The 24,478-nt window shown below is 38.0% G+C and overlaps 1 pseudogene; it reads right to left on the bottom strand.

The window, feature by feature from the left end:
• LOC138097643 (interferon-inducible protein AIM2-like) overlaps window positions 1-24,478 on the bottom strand; it is a 50,536-nt pseudogene that overhangs the window by 5,618 nt on the left and 20,440 nt on the right.

The raw sequence follows: 24,478 nt of genomic DNA, 5'->3' as shown, positions 1-24,478 counted from the left end.
GCTCTCCACTCTAGTATTCTTGGGCATCTCTGGTGATTCAGATGGTAAAGAATCTACCTGCAGTGCAGAAAACCTGAGTTCTATGCCTGGGTTGGGAAGATCCGTGGAGGAGTGCATGGCAACCCACTCCAGTATTCTCTCCCGGAAGATCCTCATGAACAGGGGAGCCTGGCAAGCTACAGTATATGGGGTCACAAAAGTGTCGGACACGACTGAGTAACTAAGCATAGCACAGCAGAGTTAATTTTGGAGGAGGAAATGGCAACCCACTCCAGTATTTTTGCCAAGAAAATCCCATGGACAGAGAAGCCTGGTGGACTACACTCCATAGGGTCACAAAGGATTGAACATGACTGAGCACAGCACATCGTGAATTTACAATGTTATCTTAGTTTTAAGTGCACAACAAAGGGATTCAGTTACACAGACACAGACATACACACACACACATACATACACATATTCTGTTTTGACTAATTTCCATTATAGTCTATTATAAGATATTGTGTATATCTTATACACACAATATATACCTGTGCTATACGGTAGGTCCTTGTTGTTCACTTATTTCATATGTTATAATGTGTTATATTAATCCCAAACTCCTAATGTATTTCGCTTCTCCCCACTGCTATCCACTTTGGTAACCATAAGTTTGTTTTCTATGTCTATCAGTCTAACTCTGTTTTATCAATAAGTTCATTTGTATCATTTTTCTAGATTCCACATGTAAGTACTATCATATGATATTTCTTTCTCTGTCTGATTATTTTGCTTTGTATAATAATCTCTAGGTCCATCCATGTTGCTGCAAATAGCATTGTCTTATACCTTTTATGGCTGAGCACTGTTCCCTTGTATATATACACCACGTCTTCTTTTCCCATTCAACTGTCAAAGGGCATAATCTACTTGGACACCATAGCAGTTGTAAATAGGGCTGCTGTGAACAGAGTGGTGCATGTATTTTTCAAATTAGAGTTTTCTCCAGATCTTACATATTCTAGGACCATATAGTAAATCTATGTTTAGTTATCAAAGGAAACTCCATCCTCTTCTCCATTATGACTATGATTTACAATCTCACCCATAGTGTAGAAGGTTTGTTTTTTTTTTATCCATAACCTCTCCAGCATTTATTACTTGTAGACTTTTTCAGTTCAGTTCAGTTGAGTCGCTCAGTCATGTCCGACTCTTGCAACACCATGAACAGTAGCATGCAAGCCCTCCCTGTCCATCACCAACTCCTGGAGTTCACCCAAACCCATGTCCATTGAGTCAGTGACACCATCCAACCATCTCATCCTTTGTCATCCCCTGCTCCTCCTGTCCTCAATCTTTCCCAGCATCTGGGTCTTTTCAAATGAGTCAGCTCTTCACATCAGGTGGCCAAAGTATTGTAGGTGCAGCTTCAACATTGTTCCTTCCAATGAACACCCAGGCTTGATCACCTTTAAGATGGACGGGTTGATCTCCTTGCAGTCCAAGGGACTCTCAAGAGTCTTCTCCAACACCACAACTCAAAAGCATCAATTCTTCTGTGCTCAACTTTCTTTATAGTCAACTCTCACATCCATACATGATTACTGGCAAAACCATAGCCTTGACTAGACAGACCTTTTTGACAAAGTAATGTCTCTGCTTTTCAATATGCTATCTAGGTTGGTCATAACTTTTCTTCCAAGGGGTAAGCATCTTTTAATTTCATGGCTGCAATCACCATCTGCAGTGATTTTGAAGCCCAAAAAAATAAAGTCAGCCACTGTTCCCACTGTTTCCCCATCTAAATAGATGAAGTGATAGGACCAGATACCATGGTCTTACTTTTCTGAATGTTGAGCTTTAGGCCAACATTTTCACTCTCCCCTTTCCTTTCCATCAAGAGGCTCTTTAGTTCTCCTTCACTTTCTGCCATGAGGATGGTGTCATCTGCATATCTGAGGTTATTGATATTTCTCCCAGCAATCTTGATTCCAGTTTGTGCTTCCTCCAGCCCAGCGTTTCTCATGACGTACTCTGCATTGAAGTTAAATAAGCAGGGTGACAATATACAGCCTTGACGTACTCCTTTTCCTATTTAGAACCAATCTGTTGTTCCATGTCCAGTTTTAACTGTTGTTTCCTTACCTGCATATAGGTTTCTCAAGAGGCCGGTCAGGTGGTCTGGTATTCCCATCTCTTGAAGAATTTTCCACAGTTTATTGTGGTCCACACAGTCAAAGTCTTTGGCATAGACAATAAAGCAGAAATAGTTGTTTTTCTGGAACTCTCTTGCTTTTTTTGATGATCCAGCAGATGTTGGCAATTTGATCTCTGGTTCCTCTGCCTTCTCTAAAACCAGCTTGAATATCTGGAAGTTCATAGTTCACATATTGCTGAAGCCTGGCTTGGAGAATTTTAAGCATTACTTTACTAGCGTGTGAGATGATTGCATTGTGCGGTAGTTTGAGCATTCTTGCATTGCCTTTCTTTGGGATTGGGATGAAAACCTTTTCCAGTCCTGTGGCCACTGCTGAGTTTTACAAATTTGCTGACAGATTGAGTGCAGCACTTTCACAGCATCATCTTTCAGGATTTGAAATAGCTCAACTGGAATTCCATCACCTCCACTAGCTTTGTTCATAGTGATGCTTTCTAAGGCCCACTGGACTTCACATTCCAGGATTTCTGGCTCTAGGTGAGTGTGAGTGATCACACCATCGTGATTATCTGGGTCATGAAGATATTTTCTGTACAGTTCTTCTGTATATTCTTGCCACCTCTTCTTAATATTTTCTGCTTCTGTTAGGTCCATACAATTTCTGTCCTCTATCAAGCCCATCTTTGCATGAAATATTCCCTTGGTATCTCTAATTTTCATGAAGAGATCTCTAGTCTTTCCCATTCTATTGTTTTCCTCTATTTCTTTGCATTGATCACTGAAGAAGGCTTTCTTATCTCTCCTTGCTGTTCTTTGGAACTCTGCATTCAGATGCTTATATCTTTCCTTTTCTCCTTTGCTTTTCACTTCTCTTCTTTTCACAGCTATTTGTAAGGCCCCCTCAGACAGCCATTTTGCTTTTTTGCAATTCTTTTCCATGGGGATGGTCTTGATCCCTGTCTCCTGTAAAATTTCATGAACCTCCATCCATAGTTCATCAGGCACTCTATCAGATCTAGTCCCTTAAATCTATTTCTCACTTCCACTGTATAATCATAAGGGATTTGATTTAGGTCATACCTGAATGGTCTAGTGGTTTTCTGCACTTTATTCAATTTAAGTCTGAATTTGCAATAAGAACTTCATGATCTGAGCCACAGTCAGCTCCTGGTGTTGTTTTTGCTGACTGTATAGAACTTCTCCATCTTTGGCTGCAAAGAATATAATCAGTCTGATTTCGGTGTTGACCATCTGGTGATGTTCATGTTTAGAGTCTTCTCTTGTGTTGTTGAAAGAGGTGTAAACAGTATGTTCACTTTTTAATGATTGCCAATCTGACTAGTGTGAGGTGACACTTCATCTTAGTTTTGATTTGTGTTTCTCCAGTAATTATACCCATTGTGCATCTTTTCATGGGTCTATTTGCCATCTACATGTCTTTTTTGAAGAAATGTCTATTTAGGTCCTCTGCCCATTTTTTAATTGTTTGTTTTGATATTAAGCTGTGTGAGTTGTGTATTTTGGAAATCAATCCTTTGTAGCATCATTTGCAATTATTTTCTCCAATTTAGTAGGTTGTCTTTTCAATTTTTCCTTTTTTTTTTTTTTTTTTAGTTTGCTGTGCAAAAGCTTTTAAGACAAATCCTTGAGTTTACATAGCAGTACATGCTTTTTTTTTTTTTTTAATTTTAAAATCTTTAATTCTTACATACGTTCCCAAACATGAAACCCCCTCCCACCTCCCTCCCCATAACATCTCTGTGGGTCATCCCCATGCACCAGCCCCAAACATGCTGTATCCTGCGTCAGACATAGACTGGCAATTCAATTCTTACATGATAGTATACATGTTAGAATGCCATTTTCCCAAATCATCCCACCCTCTCCCTCTCCCTCTGAGTCCAAAAGTCCGTTATACACATCTGTGTCTTTCTGGGTCGTCATTGCCATCTTTCTAAATTCCATATATATGTGTTAGTATACTGTATTGGTGTTTCTCTTTCTGCTTACTTCACTCTGTATAATCGGCTCCAGTTTCATCCATCTCATCAGAACTGATTCAAATGAATTCTTTTTAACGGCTGAGTAATACTCCATTGTGTATATGTACCACAGCTTTCTTATCCATTCATCTGCTGAAGGAAGAATTGGAGAACCCGAGTTAGTAGAAGGAAAGAAATCTTAAAAATTAGGGCAGAAATAAATGCAAAAGAAACAAAAGAGACCATAGCAAAAATCAACAAGGCCAAAAGCTGGTTCTTTGAAAGGATAAATAAAATTGACAAACCACTAGCCAGACTCATCAAGAAGCAAAGAGAGAAAAATCAAATCAATAAAATTAGAAATGAAAATGGAGAGATCACAACAGACAACACAGAAATACAAAGGATCATAAGAGACTACTATCAGCAGTTGTATGCCAATAAAATGGACAACGTGAAAGAAATGGACAAATTCTTAGAAAAGTACAATTTTCCAAAACTGAACCAGGAAGAAATAGAAAATCTTAACAGACCCATCACAAGCACGGAAATTGAAACTGTAATCAGAAATCTTCCAGCAAACAAAAGCCCAGGTCCAGACGGCTTCACAGTTTAATTCTACCAAAAATTTCGAGAAGAGCTAACACCTATCCTACTCAAACTCTTCCAGAAAATTGCAGAGGAAGGTAAACTTCCAAACTCATTCTATGAGGCCACCATCACCCTAATACCAAAACCTGACAAAGATGTCACAAAAAAAGAAAACTGCAGGCCAATATCACTGATGAACATAGATGCAAAAATCCTCAACAAAATTCTAGCAATCAGAATCCAACAACACATTAAAAAGATCATACACCATGACCAAGTGGGCTTTATCCCAGGGATGCAAGGATTCTTCAATATCCGCAAATCAATCAATGTAATTCACCAAATTAACAAATTGAAAAATAAAAGCCATATGATTATCTCAATAGATGCAGAGAAGGCCTCTGACAAAATTTAACATCCATTTATGATAAAAACTCTCCAGAAAGCAGAAATAGAAGGAACATACCTCAACATAATAAAAGCTATATATGACAAACCCACAGCAAACATTATCCTCAATGGTGAAAAATTGAGAGCATTTCCCCTAAAGTCAGGAACAAGACAAGGGTGTCCACTTTCACCGCTACTATTCAACATAGTTCTGGAAGTTTTGGCCACAGCAATCAGAGCAGAAAAAGAAATAAAAGGAATCCAAATTGGAAAAGAAGAAGTAAAACTCTCACTGTTTGCAGATGACATGATCCTCTACATGGAAAACCCTAAAGACTCCACCAGAAAATTACTAGAGCTCATCAATGAATATAGTAAAGTTGCAGGATATAAAATCAACACACAGAAATCCCTTGCATTCCTATACACTAATAATGAGAAAGTAGAAAAAGAAATTAAGGAAACAATTCCATTCACCATTGCAATTGAAAGAATAAAATACTTAGGAATATATCTACCTAAAGAAACTAAAGACCTATATATAGAAAACTATAAAACACTGATGAAAGAAATCAAAGAGGACACTAATAGATGGAGAAATATACATGCTGTTTTGATTACTATAGTTTTGAAGTAGCTTGAAGTCAGAGATCATGATTCCTCCAGCTCCATTCTTACTTTTCAAGATTATTTTAACTATTTGGGATCGTTTGTGTTTCCATATAGATTTAAAAATATTACTTCCAGTTCTGTAAAAAATGTCATTAGGAATTGCATTAAATCTATTTATGGCTTTGAGTGGTATAGTCATCTTAACAGTATTGATTCTTCCAATCCAAGAACAAGTTAGATGTTTTGATCTGTTTGCATTGTCTTTGATTTCTTTCATCTGTGTCTTATAACTTTCATAAAGGATATTTTTAATCATATTGAAGAAAGAAATTTCAGAAAAGCTGTTATAGGATATGAAATCAAAGCTAAATATTATAGAATTGTTTGACTCTTCAGACCAGGTAGATTACTCAGTAAACCTGTGCTTCAAGATTTATTTCAAATATTTGCTCTGTGATTTGCTAGATGACTAATTTAAATGCTACAAACCTCTGATCCATCATCTATAGAATGGAAGGAATACCTTTTACCCAGAGGAAAGTTATCAGAGCTCACTTCACACTTAAATGACCAAGGATGCCCCTGAGCCTTTCAGAACACAAAGTTACCTGCCTTTAGTGAGATACACATGCTGGTCTACAACAGAAGCGGTTGATCCTGCAGGACAAGCTCCACGGTCTTTGTCACACTCACAAGCATGCATGCATGTATGATGGACTCCTGGAGCACTAACAAAGGCTAATAGAGGCACACCTTGCTTTACTGCACTTTATTGTGCTTCATAGGTACTCTGTTGTTTTTACAAATTGGGAGTTTGTAGCAATCCTGTGTAGAACAAGTCTATTGGCACAATTTTTCCAAAACATTTGTCTTCTTTTCATATTTGGTAATTCTCATAATATTTCAAGCTTTTTTGTTATTGTTATATTTGTCATGGTGATCTGTGATCAGTGAGTCTGATGTTACTACTGAAATCATTTTGGGGTGCTGTGAACTACACACCCTCCTAAGTTGGATAATTTCCTTGATAAATGTTATGGGTGTTCTGACTGCTTCACTGGTGGACCATTCCCCTATCTCTCTTTCTCTCCTTGGGACTCCCTATTCCCTGAAACAAAGAAATATTGAAATTAGGCCAGTTAGTAACCCTACAGAAGCCGCTAAATGTTCAAGTGAAAGGAAGAGTCACATATCTCTTCAGTTCAGTTCAGTTTAGTAGCTCAGTTGTGTCCAACTCTTTGCGACCCCATGAACCACAGCATGCCAGGCCTCCCTGTCCATCACCAATTCCCGGAGTCCACCCAAACCCTTGTCCATTGTGTCTGTGATGCCATCCAACCATCTCATCCTCTGTCATCCCCTTCTCCTCCTGCCCCCAATCTTTCCCATCATCAGGGTCTTTTTAAATGAGTCAGCTGTTTGCATCAGGTGGCCAAAGTATTGGAGTTTCAGCTTCAACATCAGTCCCTCCAATGAACACCCAGGCCTGATCACATTTAAAATGGACTGGTCGGATCTCCTTGCAGTCCAAGGGACTCTCAAGAGTCTTCTCCAACACCACAGTTCAAAAGCATCAACTCTTCCGCACTCAGCTTTTTTTATAGTCCAACTCTCACAATCATACATGACCACTGGAAAAACCATAGCCTTGACTAAACGAACCTTTGTTGGCAAAGTAATGTCTCTGCTTTTGAATATGCTATCTAGGTTGGTCATAACTCTCCTTCCAAGGAGCAAGCATCTTTTAATTTCATGGCTGCAATCACCATCTGCAGTTATTTTGGAGCTCAGAAAAATATCTCTTACATTATATCAAATACAAGAAATGGTTAAGCTTAGTAAGGAAGGAAGAAAAGAGGTCAGAAACTAGGCCTCTTGTACTAAATAGACAAGTTGTGAATGCTCAGAATAAATTTTTAAAGGAAATTAAAAATTCTATCTCAGTGAACACAGGAATGATAAGAAAGAAAAACAGTCTTACTGTTGATATGGAAAAAGTTTTAGTAGTCTCAATAGAAGGTTAAACCCAGCCACAGTATTCCCAGGATAAGGCCCTGACACTCTTCAATTCTATGAAGGCTGAGAGACAGATGAGGTTTAGCAGTTTTTAGCATTAATGTATTTTTTGATTAAAGTATATACGTTAATACTCTTCCCACAGTAGGCTACAGGATAGTGAAAACATTTTTTTTTTTAATGTACTGAGAAAGCAAAAAATTAGGTGTCACTTTTTTGCCATATTTGTCTTATCACAGTGATCTGGAACTGAACCCATACTATCTCTGAGGTGCGTCTGTACTGGAATGCAAACAGATCAGATACAAAGGCTGGCATATCCAAGCACTCAGAAATGCACATGCTCTTTTGTCTTGCCAGTTTTCAGGCTCTCAATGAGACATCCCAATCCTTCCTTCACAGCATGGCACCAGGAACATCCTTTGCCCCTTTCTTCGACCTTTCCTCCCAGTAAGAACTTTTCCTTCAACTCTTAACCTTGAGTATAATTTTTTCTTCCTCTCTCTTGTTCTCCAACAACTCCTACCTGCCCACATGCACTCATGCTGGATATGAATGCCTATCTCATTTGAGAGTCCAAACTAAGAATTGGAGGTGGTGACTCAAAAGAGGAATTCACTAAAGAAGCTAGGTGAGAGTGGGAGAAGAGCCTTCTAGACTGAAAGAGAAAAGGGGATGTGGCCTATAGCAAGCTGACACAGTGTGAATGAAGGAAGAGATATATAATCAGGGTCATTTCATTGTTGATCTCTGTCTCTTTCTTCTTCAAGGTCACCAAGTACAAGGAAAGGAAGGAACAACCATTCAATCTTGATTCATATATGGAAACTTAATTAGAGGTCTTCTTCTATATGGAAGCTCCTCTTCTATTTTCATATCCATGTTCAGATAAGACCTGGATATCATTATATTGATATTTATTGTGATAAATTTAAGTACAGAAAAAAATATATATACATACATATGTTTGAAATACAGCAATATATATACACTAGCTATTAATTCTTAGGAATGGGGTGTTAAGGGTACTTTTCAATTTCTTTTTTAATATACTTTTCTGTATCATCTCACTATCATATTTTAAATTTGTAACTTTTATAATTTGGAAAAATTAAGCATCATTTGCTTTCCCTTAAATGTGTGCCTCCCTAGGAGTTTAATTCACATGTTTGTTGCCTAAAAATAAATAGTCTGTGGTTTTCAAATCATATAGGGACACCTAAGCCCCAAGCAATATTTGGATTTATACTTTGGGTATGAACTTTCCAGGATATAATTGTGGTCAAGAATGAACAGATTGATGCTTCAACAGAACTGGTGCTTTATAAAGCTAACACAAGTTGAGGCTTTCCAAAGTAGATGGCAGTGTTCATAGTCACTTCCAGTTTATCTCATGATGGAACAGGACAGAGTCTGGAGCCCATACCCAGATTTCCATCTATTTTGACTGAGTCAAAATAAACCAAACATTGGGACTGAGTCACTGTCTAACTTCATGGTGAAGGAAGAGCATTTGTTAGGTGAACTTGTGTAAGCAAAATCTCAGTGGAATGTTTAATTCCTTTAAGATTCCAAGTTTTACATAATGTATGCTATTGATATCAAATGAGTCTTATTTAGACCAATGTTCTCATCTTTTCTGTGAAGTTGTTTAAAGAAGATAAAATTGTCTTTTATCAAAAAAAAAAAAAAAGAAAGAAAGAAAGATAAAGAAAAAACAATGAATAGTTTGAACAAGCTATGCTCCACTCAAAGAAACTCAGGAGGGCAGCAGACAGGCTGAAATCTGGGTTTTGCTTCAATTGCCAACCCCTGTTCTACAGTGGAGTTGCTTTAGCCCAAAATAAGTCTATCTTTTTGGAACTGGTTTCCTGGAGGGACATAATTTGTGTACAAACTAAGGCAGCTTCTGGTGATATGCATGAAGTCACTAGTATATGTTGGAAGTAATTCTAGCCATTTCTGATGTGAAATAACTGGTTCCACTTATTTATTCAGATACCAACAGCTCAGTAGTTCTCTGGCTAAACTTCTGGTGCTCACACGTGTGGTCCTATGAGGAAATTGCTCCAGGCAAAGACTTGCATTAGGCAAACTCTGAAGAATAACACTGAGGAATAATTAATTTACCTTAGAACGTAATGACAGAAAGTAGATATCTGACACTGAAATTTACAATGTGTTTTTTATTAAAGTATGGTTGATATACAATCTTGTAACATCATAATGTACTGTTTCTGCTGTATAGCAAAGTGTTTCAGTAAAACAAAAAATATATATGTGCTTTTTCATATTCTTTTCCATTTTGGTTTATTATAGGATACTGAATATAGTTGCCCTACAGTGTATTTCTTGATCACAAAATTGGTACTTGGTGTTCGCATTTATTCTGTGTCACTTAATCTTATACTATGGACTTTTCTGGTGACTCAGATGGTAAGGAATCTGCCTGCAATGCAGGAGACCTGGATTCCATCCCTGGATCGGGAAGATCCCGTGAAGAAGGAAAAGGCTGACCATGCCAGTATTCTTGCCTGGATAATTCCATGGACAGAGGAGCCTAGTGGGCTACAGTCTGTGGGGTTGCAAAGAGTCAGACATGACTGAGCAACTCACATTTTCATGTTCACTGTCATCATAATAAGAATTTCTTCCATGCTACTTCACTGTCAATGCTTCTTCCAATCCAAGCTTCTGAAAGTCATTGATGTAGTTTCTCTTTTTTTTTTAACTTAAATTTCTCAACTTTTCACTTTTCCAGCATTTTCTAGGAAATTTAAATGTGTATGATATTTTGTCTAACTTCTGTCACTTAGTATAGTGCATTTAGGATTCATACAGTTGTGTATCACTTTATCCTTTTTTATTGCTGTGTAGGACTGTGAAGAAGGCAGAGCGCCGAAGAACTGATGCCTTTGAACTGTGGTGTTGGAGAAGACTCTTGAGAGTCCCTTGGACTGCAAGGAGATACAACCAGTCCATTCTGAAGGAGATCAGCCCTGGGATTTCTTTGGAAGGAATGATGCTAAAGCTGAAACTCCAGTACTTTGGCCACCTCATGCGAAGAGCTGACTCATTGGAAAAGACTCTGCTGCTGGCAGGGATTGGGGGCAGGAGGAGAAGGGGACGACAGAGGATGAGATGGCTGGATGCCATCACCGACTCGATGGACGTGAGTCTGAGTGAACTCTGGGAGTTGGTGATGGACAGGGAGGCCTGGCGTGCTGCAATTCATGGGGTCGCAAAGAGTCGGACAGGAGTGAGCGACTGAACTGAACTGAACTGAGAATTCAATGTGTGGACCCATCAAAGTTTGCTTATCCATCCCTCAAGTGAGGAACAATTGGATTTTTTACACTTTTAGTTAACTGTTCAGTTGCCTAGGAGATTGATTTTCTTTTAGGCTTAATTTGCTGGGCTCAATGAATATATATGCTGGGCTAAATTGAAAGCTCAGAACTAGGGTAAAGACCATGGCCTTCTTACCCAAGGTTAATTTTAGCTTGAATTTTTCAGGAAGATATATTCTTCCTATCAGTTCCTCTTCACTAAACCCGAAACAGTAGAGTTTAGCCTTAAGCTCCTGGAGGCAGAATCAGCAGGTTCCCTCTCTGGGGCTCTTGGTGCCAGCCTATACTGAAAGCAGTCACACAAGGCTAGTTCCCTGAGGCTTAGAGTCAGAATATGCTATTATTTCTCACTTCTAATAAATTTCCTTATACTAACTCTGTGTTCTATTTTCTTTTTTTAACCACAGTTCTGTAATCTTGCCCTACATGTTGGCCATCTGAGTCAATTAATCTAGTTTATCACTCAACTATAGTAATTCTGTATTTATAACAATAGTCAGTCGGAATAAAATCATGTATATAAATATGAAAATAACCTAGGAAGCAAACATTTTTTGCATATGTAATCATCCCTTTTTTCAGAAACTACAATGACAAAGGGAAATCAAAGCAAGATTGTGACAGCATCTTGAAAATAAAAACACTTTTAATGCATTTCAGTTTTAAAACATGCATTTTATAGTTTTTTTAGGTTGGGAGGGATTCATTTGTTTTAGTTTTTTATGTATGAAATTATTTTGAAATGGATAATTTCTAAAGTCTCTCCAAGATTATAGTGGAGAACTTTCTGCTAATCAATATAAAATTATATATAATTACCTTCTGGACAACAAACAACTTATTCATAATTGTTCCAATGGGCTGAATTTGATGCCCATGATCTTTGGGGTTTCAGCAGCTTTTCTGATAACGTTCTTTGGTACACTGACTGGTTGGCCACCAATATATTTGCCTTAAGTGTGGAATAAACCACTCCAAATTTAGTGTCTTAGAATAATAAACATTTATTATCTCTTATAATTCTGTAGATTGTCTGAACAGTTCCTCCAAACTTGACTGATTCAGTAAAGCTGAATGATTAAATGATGTCTCTTACACATGTCTGGAACCTCAGTGTAGGTGCTGGGAAAACTTTATAAATGGGGCCTTATCCCTTGTGGTGTTTCTTCATCTAAGGGCTAAGCAAGGTTTGTGCACATGAAGGCAAAAAGGTTTCCAGAAATGAGAAGACAATGCTAAAGCTGCTTTCATACCTGTTTTGTCATCATGTTTTCTAATGCCCCTTTGGCTAATGCAAGTCACATGCCTACATTCAGGTATTTGCTTAATCACTTTTTGATATTTTATGTGTATATGTATAAAACAAAATGCAGAAGAAAATGAAAGAAAGTGAAGAAGAAAGAAGTGTATCCAGAATATATATAATTCTCATACACACGTTTAAAAGGCAGACATATCACCAGATAAGTAGGCAAAAAAAAAAAAGGAATTGTCATTTGCTAAATAAGATATACAAATGGCATATAATCATATGATCATAAGCATAAATCATATGAACATAAACAGTGCTCAGCTTCAGAAGTTGCCAGAGAAATATATATTAAATACCCTCTTAAAAATGGTGAATAGTTTTTAAGTAAATAAGATTTTTTAAAAAAAATGTGAACCATGAATTCTCAAACTGCTACAGTACTTCAGAAAATAGTCAGGCTATTTTCTGTTGGGCTGCTTGCTAAACTTCAATATATACTAACCTTATTGTACAATAACTATTCACAGGTGTACAGGCAAGAAAAGATTCACACACACAGTATTATATATATACTTATATAACTACTCATGTATGCATATGTATAAATGAAGACATGTACATAATACTCATAATATTTAAAATGGGCATAAATGATTATAGCAACATTATTCATAATGGCCTCAAACAAAAACCAACAGTAGACTCTCTCGTGTATATATATATATATATGTATGTGTGTGTACAAACCTATATATATAATTTTGTACATACATATATATCCATATACATATGTATATGTACAATGCAGGAGACCCGGGTTCAATCCCTGGGTCAGGAAGATCCCCTGGGGAAGGAAATGGCAACCCACTCCAGTATTCTTGCCTGGAAAACCCCATGGGCGGAGAAGCCTGGTAGGCTACAGTTCATGGAGTCGCAAAGACTAGGACACGACCGAGTGATTTCACTTTCTTTCATTTTCTTCATGTATATGTATATGGGGCTTCCCTGGTGGCTCAGCAATAAAGAATCTGCCTGCAATGCAGGAGAAGCAGAAGACAGGAGTTCAGTCCCTCGGTCAGAAAGATCCCCTGGAGGAGGAAGTGATAACCTACTCCAGTATTTTTGCTGGGAAAATCCCATGGAGAGAGGCGCTTGGGGGCTATGGTCCATAGGGTTGCAAAGAACTGGACCCAACTGAAGCAACTGAATACAGCTATATATTACACAAAACATGAAATGCTATAGAGCATTAAAGTGAATAAACTACTGCTACAAACTACATCATTGATTAAATTTTGCTAACAATATTTTTTAAAAGGACAAAATAATTTGCACTGTAAAAGTCCTTTTATATTCAAAAACAGGCAAAACTAATATCTGGGATTAGAATTCAAAATAATGGTTATCTTTAAGTGTAAGTCTTAGAGGGAGCACAAAAAGGACTTCAGTTGTGCTAGTAAAATTTACTGCCCAAGATGGTATGCTATCTTCCAGTTATTTTTTTTATAATCTGTTGAGCTGTATTCTTAAAATCTGTGTATCTTCTGTGTTTGTGATATACACTACAGTGTGTATGTGTGGTCAGTCACTTCAATCATGTCTGACTCTCTGCAACCTTACGGACTGTAACCCACCAGGCTCCTGTCCATGGCATTCTCCAGGCAAGAATACTGGGATGGCTTGCTGTGTCCTTGTCTAGGGGATCTTCCAGACCCAGGGATCAAACCTAGGTCTCCTACATCGTAGGCAGATTCTTTACCGCTGAACCACAGGGGAAGCCCATGCTACAGTAAAATGTAGTAAGTAAATACATAGACCTATTCATAAATGTATATGTATATATTTACATATATAAGGTGTATATATACTTATGTATATTTCACCTGGAAACTTACATTATTAAAACTAGAGTATCCTCCCTTAATGTCTATTCACTAACCTTTCTTTTCCAATCTATCACCAAATCATAACACTTCTCAAATCTGTCTCAATTCAGTATATTTTCCTCTATTCCATTTTATAACCAAATCAAAGTTACTATTATCTCTTCCAGACCTATGATAAGTTATTCTCCCCAAAGTAAACTGGCTACTCATTTTTTTCCCAAATAATTTCCAGAAGGATCACTTTAAAATGAAATCTAGTAATACTCTATAGCTCAAAACATTTTCACCAATCACTTCTCATTTTTCTGGAAACAAAGAATTCTAATCATGTTCTACAAGGCCTACAAGGTCGTCTTTTAAGTGGCATCATATCATGTCTTTGGAAATTTTCTGAAATGCAGCCTCGCTGGTTGTCTTTCATACCCTTAAGCAAGTCAAACTCCTGCCACAGGCCTTCTTCACACTGTGTTCCCTCTGACTGAAGATACATTTCATCCCTGTTCATTTTCAGAGTTTAGCCCAAAGTCACTTCTCAAGAGAATCCTCGGTTGACTGGCTCCCACTCTAATCCCTGGCTATTGTTAGATTTCCTTGACACATGCTCTCCAAAGACTATCTTCCATTCATTTGGAACTCTTACCTCAGGTTATTAATTTATTAATTTGTGGTCAAGAAAAAGAAACTTCTCTCATTAGAATGTAAGCGCTGTAAAACTTGGATTTAACTCCCTGTTTCATCACCAGAACCTAAAAGAGTTCCTTTACCTATTAGAAACTCAAGGTAAACTTACTGAATGGATAAGTGAATGGATGGGTGCATGACAACCTGGCCCCTCAAGAACACCACCACAGTGTGGCTGGATCATCTGGCTTGGGTGCCCCAGGTCCAGGGCCAAGTTTTATTTCATCATGAAAAGCCAACTTCCAGTCTTGATTTTTAAAATACCATATTTCAACATGTTCTTTTCTAATTATTTGGGGGTAAGGGGTATGGAAGAGCATTCTTTGTTTTTGTATTATAGTTCAGTTAATTTACAACATTTTGTTACTTTTGAGCATACAGCAAAGTGATTCTATTATATATATATATATTGGGGAGAGAGCAAATTAGCCAAGATGATGCGGTCAGACTCTCTCACCCCACAGTCTCTCACTCTTGCTTGCTCCACATTTTGTAAATAATGTTTTTGTAACAGCTGAGATCACTTATAGCATGGCACATGTGCAAAAATATTCCCTTGGTTATGAGCTGCTTTGTGCCGTATGCCTCTAAGAGCTTCACCACAAAAGCCCTGGCCGCTATGACACTTGGACTACACTGGAGTGGCATCATGGTTATGTTATATGAGGTATGTCATGGCTAGTTATTGCTACACTATGGTTATGCTCTGACTGCTGTGTCAGCCAGGAGAGAGGCTGTGTTACGGCTGCTATGCCACCCAGGAAAGAATAAATGTGTCTGCATTCCTACAGCTCCTTGAGTCTTCCTTCAGCCTTTTAGCTTGTGCTTTGCCTACCCTGGGTTCAACAGTGTGAACAGCAAGACAACTGACATCACAAACAGGATCAGTGATATATATATATACACATATATGATTTTTTTAAGATTCATTTCCATTATAGGTTATTACAAAATAATGAGTATAAATCCCTGGGTTCCAGATCTCCTCTACTTCACATGACAGGTTGTGAAAACCATTATACAGTAATAAGTGTGCAGACATGCCTGGTTACACAGAAAGAACCAGCAACAAAAGATGAAAGATGAAACCTACAGAAAACAAAACAAAAACTGGATTCCTACAAGAATACTTAGGGTTGGTATGGAGCACAAATTTGCTTCATACAAAGTATGCCTAAGAATAATCTAGGATGGAATTTAAAATAAAACAGGAACCTAATTGACTTCTTATATGAGTGATAGAGCTACAAGTAATTCTGTACTGGTAATTTCTCTCACTGAAATTACCACTTCATTTCATATTGGATCATTTTTACCTAGTCAGGATAATAAAATTCTAGGATCATTGCAACAGCAAAAGGAAGAAAGATTGTAGTGTGGGAAATTTGGTGCTGTCCTGGTAGAGAGAAATGAATTCTTCCGTTGAGAGAAAAACTAAAAGATATTCCTAAGTATTTTCAGCCAATGTTCACCAACACTCACACTCAGAAAATCACAGGGCTTTGGCTTACTTGGAGCTATTACGTGTAATCACTGCCACCTTGAGGCCATCTCTACAATCTACATCTCCTAACTTCACAGAGTGAAGGAAAATGCAAGACACAATCAGTTCCTCTGTAAAGTGCCTTAGAAACTAGATAACAACTTACATTAGTGCAGAACCATGTGCTTACACCATAGTTTATAGTCATCATTTACTTTTTTCCCCTCGATACATATTTTCTAACTGGGCTTTCTAAGCCTGGAATGAAAGTGAAGTCTCTCAGTCATGTCCGACTCTTTGCGACCCCATGGACTGTAGCCTACCAGGCTCCTCAGTCCATGGAATTTTCCAGGCAAGAGTACTGGAGTGGGTTGCCATTCCCTTTTCCAGGGGATCTTCCCAACCCAGGGACTGAAACCGGGTCTCCTGCAGTACAGGCAGACGCTTTACCGTCTGAGCCACCAGGGAAGCAAGTGTAGATGAAAGCCAGAAAAGCATCTCTGTGGTCAATTCATATTTCTCATAGGATGATTTCAAAAAGAAGAAAGATTGTGAAGGTTTGTTAAAATCTAAGAATTTTATGGTTTTATTTATTTATTTATTTATTTATTTTTGGTGGGGGGCTCCAAAATCACTGCAGATGGTGATTGCAGCCATGAAATTAAAAGAAGCTTACTCCTTGGAAGAAAAGTTATAATCAACCTAGATAGCATATTCAAAAGCAGAGACATTATTTTGCCAACAAAGGTCTGTCTAGTCAAGGCTATGGTTTTTCCAGTAGTCATGTATGGATGTGAGAGTTGGACTGTGAAGAAAGCTGTTGGAGAAGACTCTTGAGAGTCCCTTGGACTGCAAGGAGATTCAACCAGTTCATTCTAAAGGAGATCAGCCCTGGATGTTCTTTAGAAGGAATGATGCTAAAGCTGAAACTCCAGTACTTTGGCCACCTCATGCGAAGAGTTGACTCATTGGAAAAGACTCTGATGCTGGGAGGGATTGGGGGCAGGAGGAGAAGGGGACGACAGAGGATGAGATGGCTGGATGGCATCACCGACTCGACAGATGTGAGTTTGAGTGAACTCTGGGAGTTGGTGATGGACAGGGAGTCCTGGCATGCTGCAATTCATGGGGTTGCAAAAAGTCAGACACGACTGAGCGACTGAACTGAACTGAGGAAATATGCATGGAAGAAGATTAGCATAAGAGATATGCATGGGAGATGCCTATAGGACTTTAGGGCCAAGATAACTGAGAAACCAGTTGGTGGTCCCTGAGTCTAGAATAACTGCATCTTAGTACAAACGGTACCTGTCTTTATTAAAATACACATTTTTGCACACTTATAAAGATGTGATTGGACCAACATGGCATCACTCTCTCAGTTGCATAAACACAGAAACATACACACCCACAAAGATCCTCCATGGGATAGTTGGTTACACTAATCAAAGCTAAAGTTTCAATGTGAATAATTCAGGTAGAAATACTGACATAGTCAAGCACACAGACAGGTACATGCGCGTTAGTTGTTCCACTTCTCAGATCCCTTAATTCAAGAATCCCTTCATTCTATCTCGAAGTCACATCATTTGCACCCAGAACATCCTTATTCTAGGGCTCCACCTCTCTCTTCGCTGCTCCAATTAGGACCTCCTTGCAATGCCATGCTGTGGTTGAAGCAACCATTTCCTCTCTTCTGTGGTTTTCCCTTATCTCCTTTCTGGGACAACTGCCCTGTCCAAATATGTCCATACTGGATATGACTATCCCTTTTTGGTGTCTAAAGAAAAGTGAGGAGATTTAAAAGAGAGAGAGAGAGAGAGAGAGAGAGATTAAAGAGAATATTAAAGGAAATAGGTAAGAGAGAATGAACTGCCTTTGAGAGAACCAGAGAAAAGGTGTGCTCTATGGGGAGGAGAAACTGTGTGGATGACAGAAACTGTGGCTTTCTTATCTCTCTTTCAGGATAATCAAGAGTAGAAAAGAAAGAAGGAGAAATAAATTTCAATTTAAATCTGGAAGCTGAAGTAAAGAACCTCCTATCAAAAAAATTACATGATATGCCCAATGATTTTATAAAAGTTGAGACTCGGGTAAATAAGAGATGCAGGAGAAATATCCCAGCATATGAAGAGTTTCATATTTGAGTCATGGCTTGAGTTGCTTTCTTTTTTAACTTTTGTTCTTTATACTCTTCTGTATTTTTTTAAATGCTCTTTTGTATTTTATGAAAACACTACATTCTATAGAATCTTATTTTTAAAGAAATGAATAAAACAGAAATATATAGACTAGAAAGTAAAATGTGTCTTCTGCTGCACCCCATCCAGCAATAAATATGTGAAGAGTTAGAAATAAAAAAAATCATTTTGCACACAAAATATACATAATATAAAAAAATGTATTTCTTTTATTAAAGAATATCATGTTTCCAAAGTGTTGAATATCTCCTCCTTAATCGAGATCCTCTCTGCTATCTAGACTAATGATTTAGGGTGCAGGTTGACAAACTTTTTCTTATAAAGTTAAATAGTTAAAATCTTTTGGCTCAGCAGTCAGAGGGACTCTGTTGCCACGTGGTTACACCTTAAAGCAGACATAGACAATACATAAATGAGTGAGCTATAGGTGTTCCAATAAAACTTTCTTTGCAAAAGGCACATCTTTTCTAAACACAGTGTTTTAATTTCTCCCACAGCCTATAAGTTGGCTATATCTTAGTTATGACATCAGTCTGGTAGGGATTTTTCCTGAGAATTTTGAATGACCCTGTGAATTAATACTTCAGATGATAAAGTCATTCAAGCTTATCCAGACATTTTCCCCAGAATCAGGATTCTTGTACATTCTACTAGTCAGCTTTCCATGTGGTAGCACAAATCACCCATGGTTTGCCACTGCTCACCAGTGAGGAAAAATGCACATTTTTTTAGCATTCCTTTGCATCATCTATTAAAATGCCAACTGCACAATGAGAATTACAAAACATTGTTCTGAATTGTGTTTATTGATAACAATACTGTGTGTTGTACACTGAAGTCTCAATTGAGAACTTTATTCTGCGTGAACTGATTTCAAGAAAAGGGGGAGGAAAATGTTCTGAATTGTGACGATTTCTCCCATGTCCTCTAACCTCTGATCTCTGGAATGGGCTTTCCTGACTTCCCTGAATTCCTTTTTTATCCATTACCTTAACACCAGCTCCATGCATCATACAGCAGCTTACAACAAGTAAAGAAAACAGTGAACACTTACAGATTTCTCTGGACATCACTCTAGATCCTCCTTGCTTTTTTCCTGAATTATCCCTACTTTAGAAAGGTTATTCAGATGGTTTCAAACCCAGACTTCAATATCCCCTCATGACTTTAGTTTGGATGAAACTGATAGGTTTTAGTTTCTTTAGAAGACCGTGGGTCATCTACGAACATTGCCTGTCTTGTAGGAACCATTTATAGTCATGATCTGATTCTATTTGCAGGTCATCTGGTGAGTAACTACTATAATGTCTGCTGGCTGGTGTCATTTATTTGATGTCTCATGGCTTATGGTACTCTGGAAGTCATCTACTGTCCTTCACAGAAGTAACACCCAAAGGTTTATTCTCATTCCAGAGTTTGAGTGTTCGTCCAGAATTTTTAAGGTTTTAATGTTGTCATGATATGAACACACTGCCCACCTCTGTTTATCCACGACTAATGCAGAAACCATAATAAGTAATTGTGAATATAATTAATGAGGTTAAGTAGATAGAGTCAACAGGGCAATTAGCGCCTCATTTCTTTCTAGCATCTGAGGAAGAATCCACATATTTGTAATGATCTTCTTCTTCTGTCAACCTGCAGGTGTGTCAATAATTAACTGGGTGAGTGTTTTAGGTCCTATTTAAACTAATAGCTAATTTACAGAAAAATCACCCTTTTCCAGAAAAGAAAGTGAAGTTCCTCAGTCGGGTCTGACACTCTGCAACCCCATGGACTGTAGCCTACTAGGTTCCTCCATCCATGGGATTTTTCCAGGCAAGAGTACTGGAGTGGGTTGCCATTTCCTTCTCCAGAGGATCTTCCTGACCGAGGGATCGAATCCAGGTTTCCCGCATTGTAGTCAGATGCTTTGCCATCTAATCTAACAGGGAAACCAGAAGTTTCAGTCAAAAAAAACAGTAGAGATAGATGGCTCTTCCAGCTTCTCTTCTTGCCACTGCTACTCTGAAAACAGGAAATAAAGGATAAGTAGCCAGGAGACTCACCTCACCTCTCTTGTATTTGAGAGACATTCAAATGAATATAGATTTTTAATGACCCTCATGTAAGTCTGCTGGATAAGAAAGTTCTAATGTTGAAACTTTTCATCTACTGATATTTATAATAAAAATCTTTGAGTGTAACCTTGCCATAATTTTTCATTTTGATTAAGATATTCATAGAAAATAAACTGTCTATTTTCTCTAAGGAAATCAAAATCGAAGAACATTGGTATGAGGAATCTCAAAGTTGTTTCATAACTTCTTTCTCTCTGGGAAAGAATAGTATGAGGTAACCAGCACTGAATCTCATTTTTTTAAAACTAGCCAATGTCGGTTTTTTTGTTATTTTTCAAAATTCTTTTTCCTCCCCCCTTCAGGAGATTACAAAATCCTACAAATTAGTTTCTGAGAGCTTTATCAATTTATCATCCTGCTTAAACAAAATGAGCAGTGATTCCTGCATTTCTAAGGAAAACCTCAAGATCCGGACTACTCTTGCAAATATTTCCACTGAGGTAAGACCAGTAGGGATTTCTGTAGAGAACTGTGGGTACCAGGTTGGTGATCTCAAGATGACAAGGGGAGTTTTAGTCATGAAGAATTTGGGGGGAAAAGTTTGGTATCAAGTACATTCAGGAAAGTGAAAACAGAAGTAGCTTGATTCTAAACTTTTACTGCCTGGACAAATAATAGATATTTTATTCCACTGCACCTGAAGCCTGAACAAAGGGACATGCATTTTGATAATAGAAGATATTAACATGTATTCCCCAGGCAACTATCAGTGTGAGTTATATTAAGAAACAGAGTTTGGTTTCCTTCACTGGAAGATGCACAGGAAACTTGGGAGGAGGCCTGGGTAAAAGTCCAATACGGGCATGATAAAAAATTCAGAAAATAATATTCAATTAAAAAATGCAACTGGATATAAAACTGTACTGTATGGCATTATTCTAATTTTAGAAAACATACACTCACAGAGCAGAGCAATTTTCAATCCCACAAACACACATATGCAAAACATGGCTTTTTTACCTCCCTTAAGACAGTTGACAGTTTTTGTTTTTTGTTTGTTTTTTTTTTTTTTTGCTCCAAAATCACTACAGATGGTGATTGCAGCCATGAAATTAAAAGACACTTGTTCCTTGAAAGAAAAGTTATGACCAAACTAGACAGCTTATTAAAAAGCAGAGACATTACTTTGCCAACAAAGGTGTGTCTAGTCACAGCTATGGTTTTTGCAGTAGTCAGGTATGGATGTGAAAGTTGGACCATAAAGAAAGCTGAGCACTGAAGAATTGATGCATTTGAACTGTTGTGTTGGAGAAGACTCTTGAGAGTCCCTTGGACTGCAAGGAGATCCAACCATTACATCCTAAAGGAAATAAGTCCTGAATATTCATTGGAAGGACTGATGCTGAAGCTGAAACTCCAATACTTTGGCCACCTGATGTGAAGAACTGATTCCTTGGAAAAGACCCTGATGCTGGGAAAGATTGAAGGCAGGAGGAGAAGGGGATGACAGAGGATGAGATGGCTGGATGGCATCACCAACTCTATGGACGTGAGTTTGAGTAAGCTCTGGGAATTGGTGAAGGACAGGGAAGCCTGCCATGCCTCAGTCCATGGGGTGACAGAATCAGACAAGACTGAGCAACTGAACTGAACTAATCTGAACTGAACTGAACAGAAGCCAATTTTAGACAAATAGCCTTCAGAATAAAAAGACAAAAACAAAAGAAGGAATAAGGGAAAATACACAGAAGAAAACTTTCCTGAGCTAAAATCTTCACCATCATTATCATCATCTTCATCATCATCACTGCATTTCCTCATCCCTATGTTTAATGTTTTTGCCATCATTCGTTGTTGTTGTCCAATCACTAAGTCGTGTCCAATTTTTTTCAATCCCAGGGACTGCAGCACAGCAGGCTTCCCTGTCTCTCGCTATCTCCCGAAGTTTGCCCAAGTTCATGTCCATTGAGTTGGTGATGCGATCCAACCATCTCATTCTCTGTCACCCCCTTCTCCTTTGCCTTCAATTTTTCCCAGCATCAGAGTCTTTCCAAATGTTAACCCTTTGCATCAGGTGGTGAAAGTATTGGAACTTCAGCTTCTGCATCAGTCCTTCCAATGAATATGCAGGACTGATTTCCTTTAGGATTGACCTGTTTGATCTTTTTACTGCCCAAGGGGTTCTCAAGAGTCTTCTTGAGCACCACCATTCAAAAGGATCAGTTCTTCAGCACTCAGCGTTCTTTATGGTCCAACTCTTCCATCTGTACATGACTAGTCGAAAGACCATAGCTTTGACTAGATGGACCTTTGTTGACAAATTGATGCCTCCGCTTTTTAATATACCATCCAAGTCTGTCATAGCTTTCTTTCCAAGAAGCAAGTGTGTTCTAATTTCATGGCTGCGGTCACCATCCACAGTGATTTTGGAGCCCAAGAAGAGAAAGTCTGTCACTGCATCCACTTTTTTGCCTTCTATTTGCCATGAAGTGATGAGACCAGATGCCATGATCTTTGGGTTGTTGTTTTTTTTTTTTTTTAATATTGAGTTTTAAGCCAGCTTTTTCACTCTTCTCTTTTACCCTCATCAAGAGGCTCTTAGTTCTTCTTCGCTTTCTGCCATTAGAGTGGTATCAGCTGCATATCTGACATTGCTTCTCCTGGAAGTCTTGATTTCAGTTTATAACTCGTTCAGCCCTACATCTCACAGGATGTACTCTGCATAGAAGTTAAATAACAGAGTGATAATATACAGCCTTGTCATACTCTTTCCTAATTTCAAACCAGTCAGTTGTTCCATGTAAGGTTCTAAGTATTGCTTCTTGACCTGCATACAGGTTTCTCAGGAGCCAGGTAAGATGGTCTGGTATTTTCATCTGTTTAAGAATTTTCCACAACTTGTTGTGACCCACACAGTCAAAGGCTTTCATGTAACCAATGAAGTAAAATAAGATATTTTCTGGAATTCCTTTGCTTTCTCTATGATCCAGGAAATGTTGGCAATTTGATTTCTGGTTCCTCTGTCTTTTCTAAAACTAGCTTATACAAGTTCCTCTTCTTTTTCTAAACCCAGCTTGTACATCTGGACCTATCCATCTTGGGTGACCTGGCACACCATGGCTCATAGCTTCCCTGAGTTGCGCAAGCCCCTCTCGCCATGACTAGGCAATGATCCATGAAGAGGTTTGCCATTATAGTTCACATACTTTTGTTTTGTGTATCCCCTAATAACTTACTGCAGGTATAGCTGATTTTACTACTTTTGTTTTTTAACATTCCCAGTATCTTTATACATGGATGACATATGGCTTGTATATGACAAAAGTGACTTATCATATATGCATATACATACACAATACAGCAACATACAACTACCTATTAATTCCTAAGAATGGGATATTATGGTGCTTTTCATTCTTTTTTGTACTTATCTGTCTATTTCAATGCCAATTTTGCATCTATAACTTTTATAATTTGGAAAAATAATAGACATCATGTTTTTCCCTAAAGGCATGCCTCCTTAGAAGTCTAATTCATTGGTTTGTTGTTTAAAAACAAATACTCTGGCCTGAAAACCAGAGAGGGACACTAAGTCCCAAAGCACCATTTGGATTTATACTTTTAGTATGGTCTTTACAGGATATAACTCAGATCAAGTATGAACAGACTGACTAAGATGTGCTCTCATCAGAGAAACCCAAAGGGTTTCTGCACACCAAATGCAATCCAGTCTGTGCTTCAATTGCCAACCCCTGTCCTAGACTGGATTGCTTTAGTCCAAAACAAGGATATTTTATTTATTTATTTAAAACTTTTAATTTTATGTTGGCGTAT

The sequence above is a fragment of the Capricornis sumatraensis genome, chromosome 2, assembly GCF_032405125.1.
Source record: "Capricornis sumatraensis isolate serow.1 chromosome 2, serow.2, whole genome shotgun sequence".
Lineage (NCBI taxonomy): Eukaryota > Metazoa > Chordata > Mammalia > Artiodactyla > Bovidae > Capricornis > Capricornis sumatraensis.
Note: the sequence above shows the minus strand (reverse complement) of the source record. Positions and strands in the feature narration are given on the sequence as shown.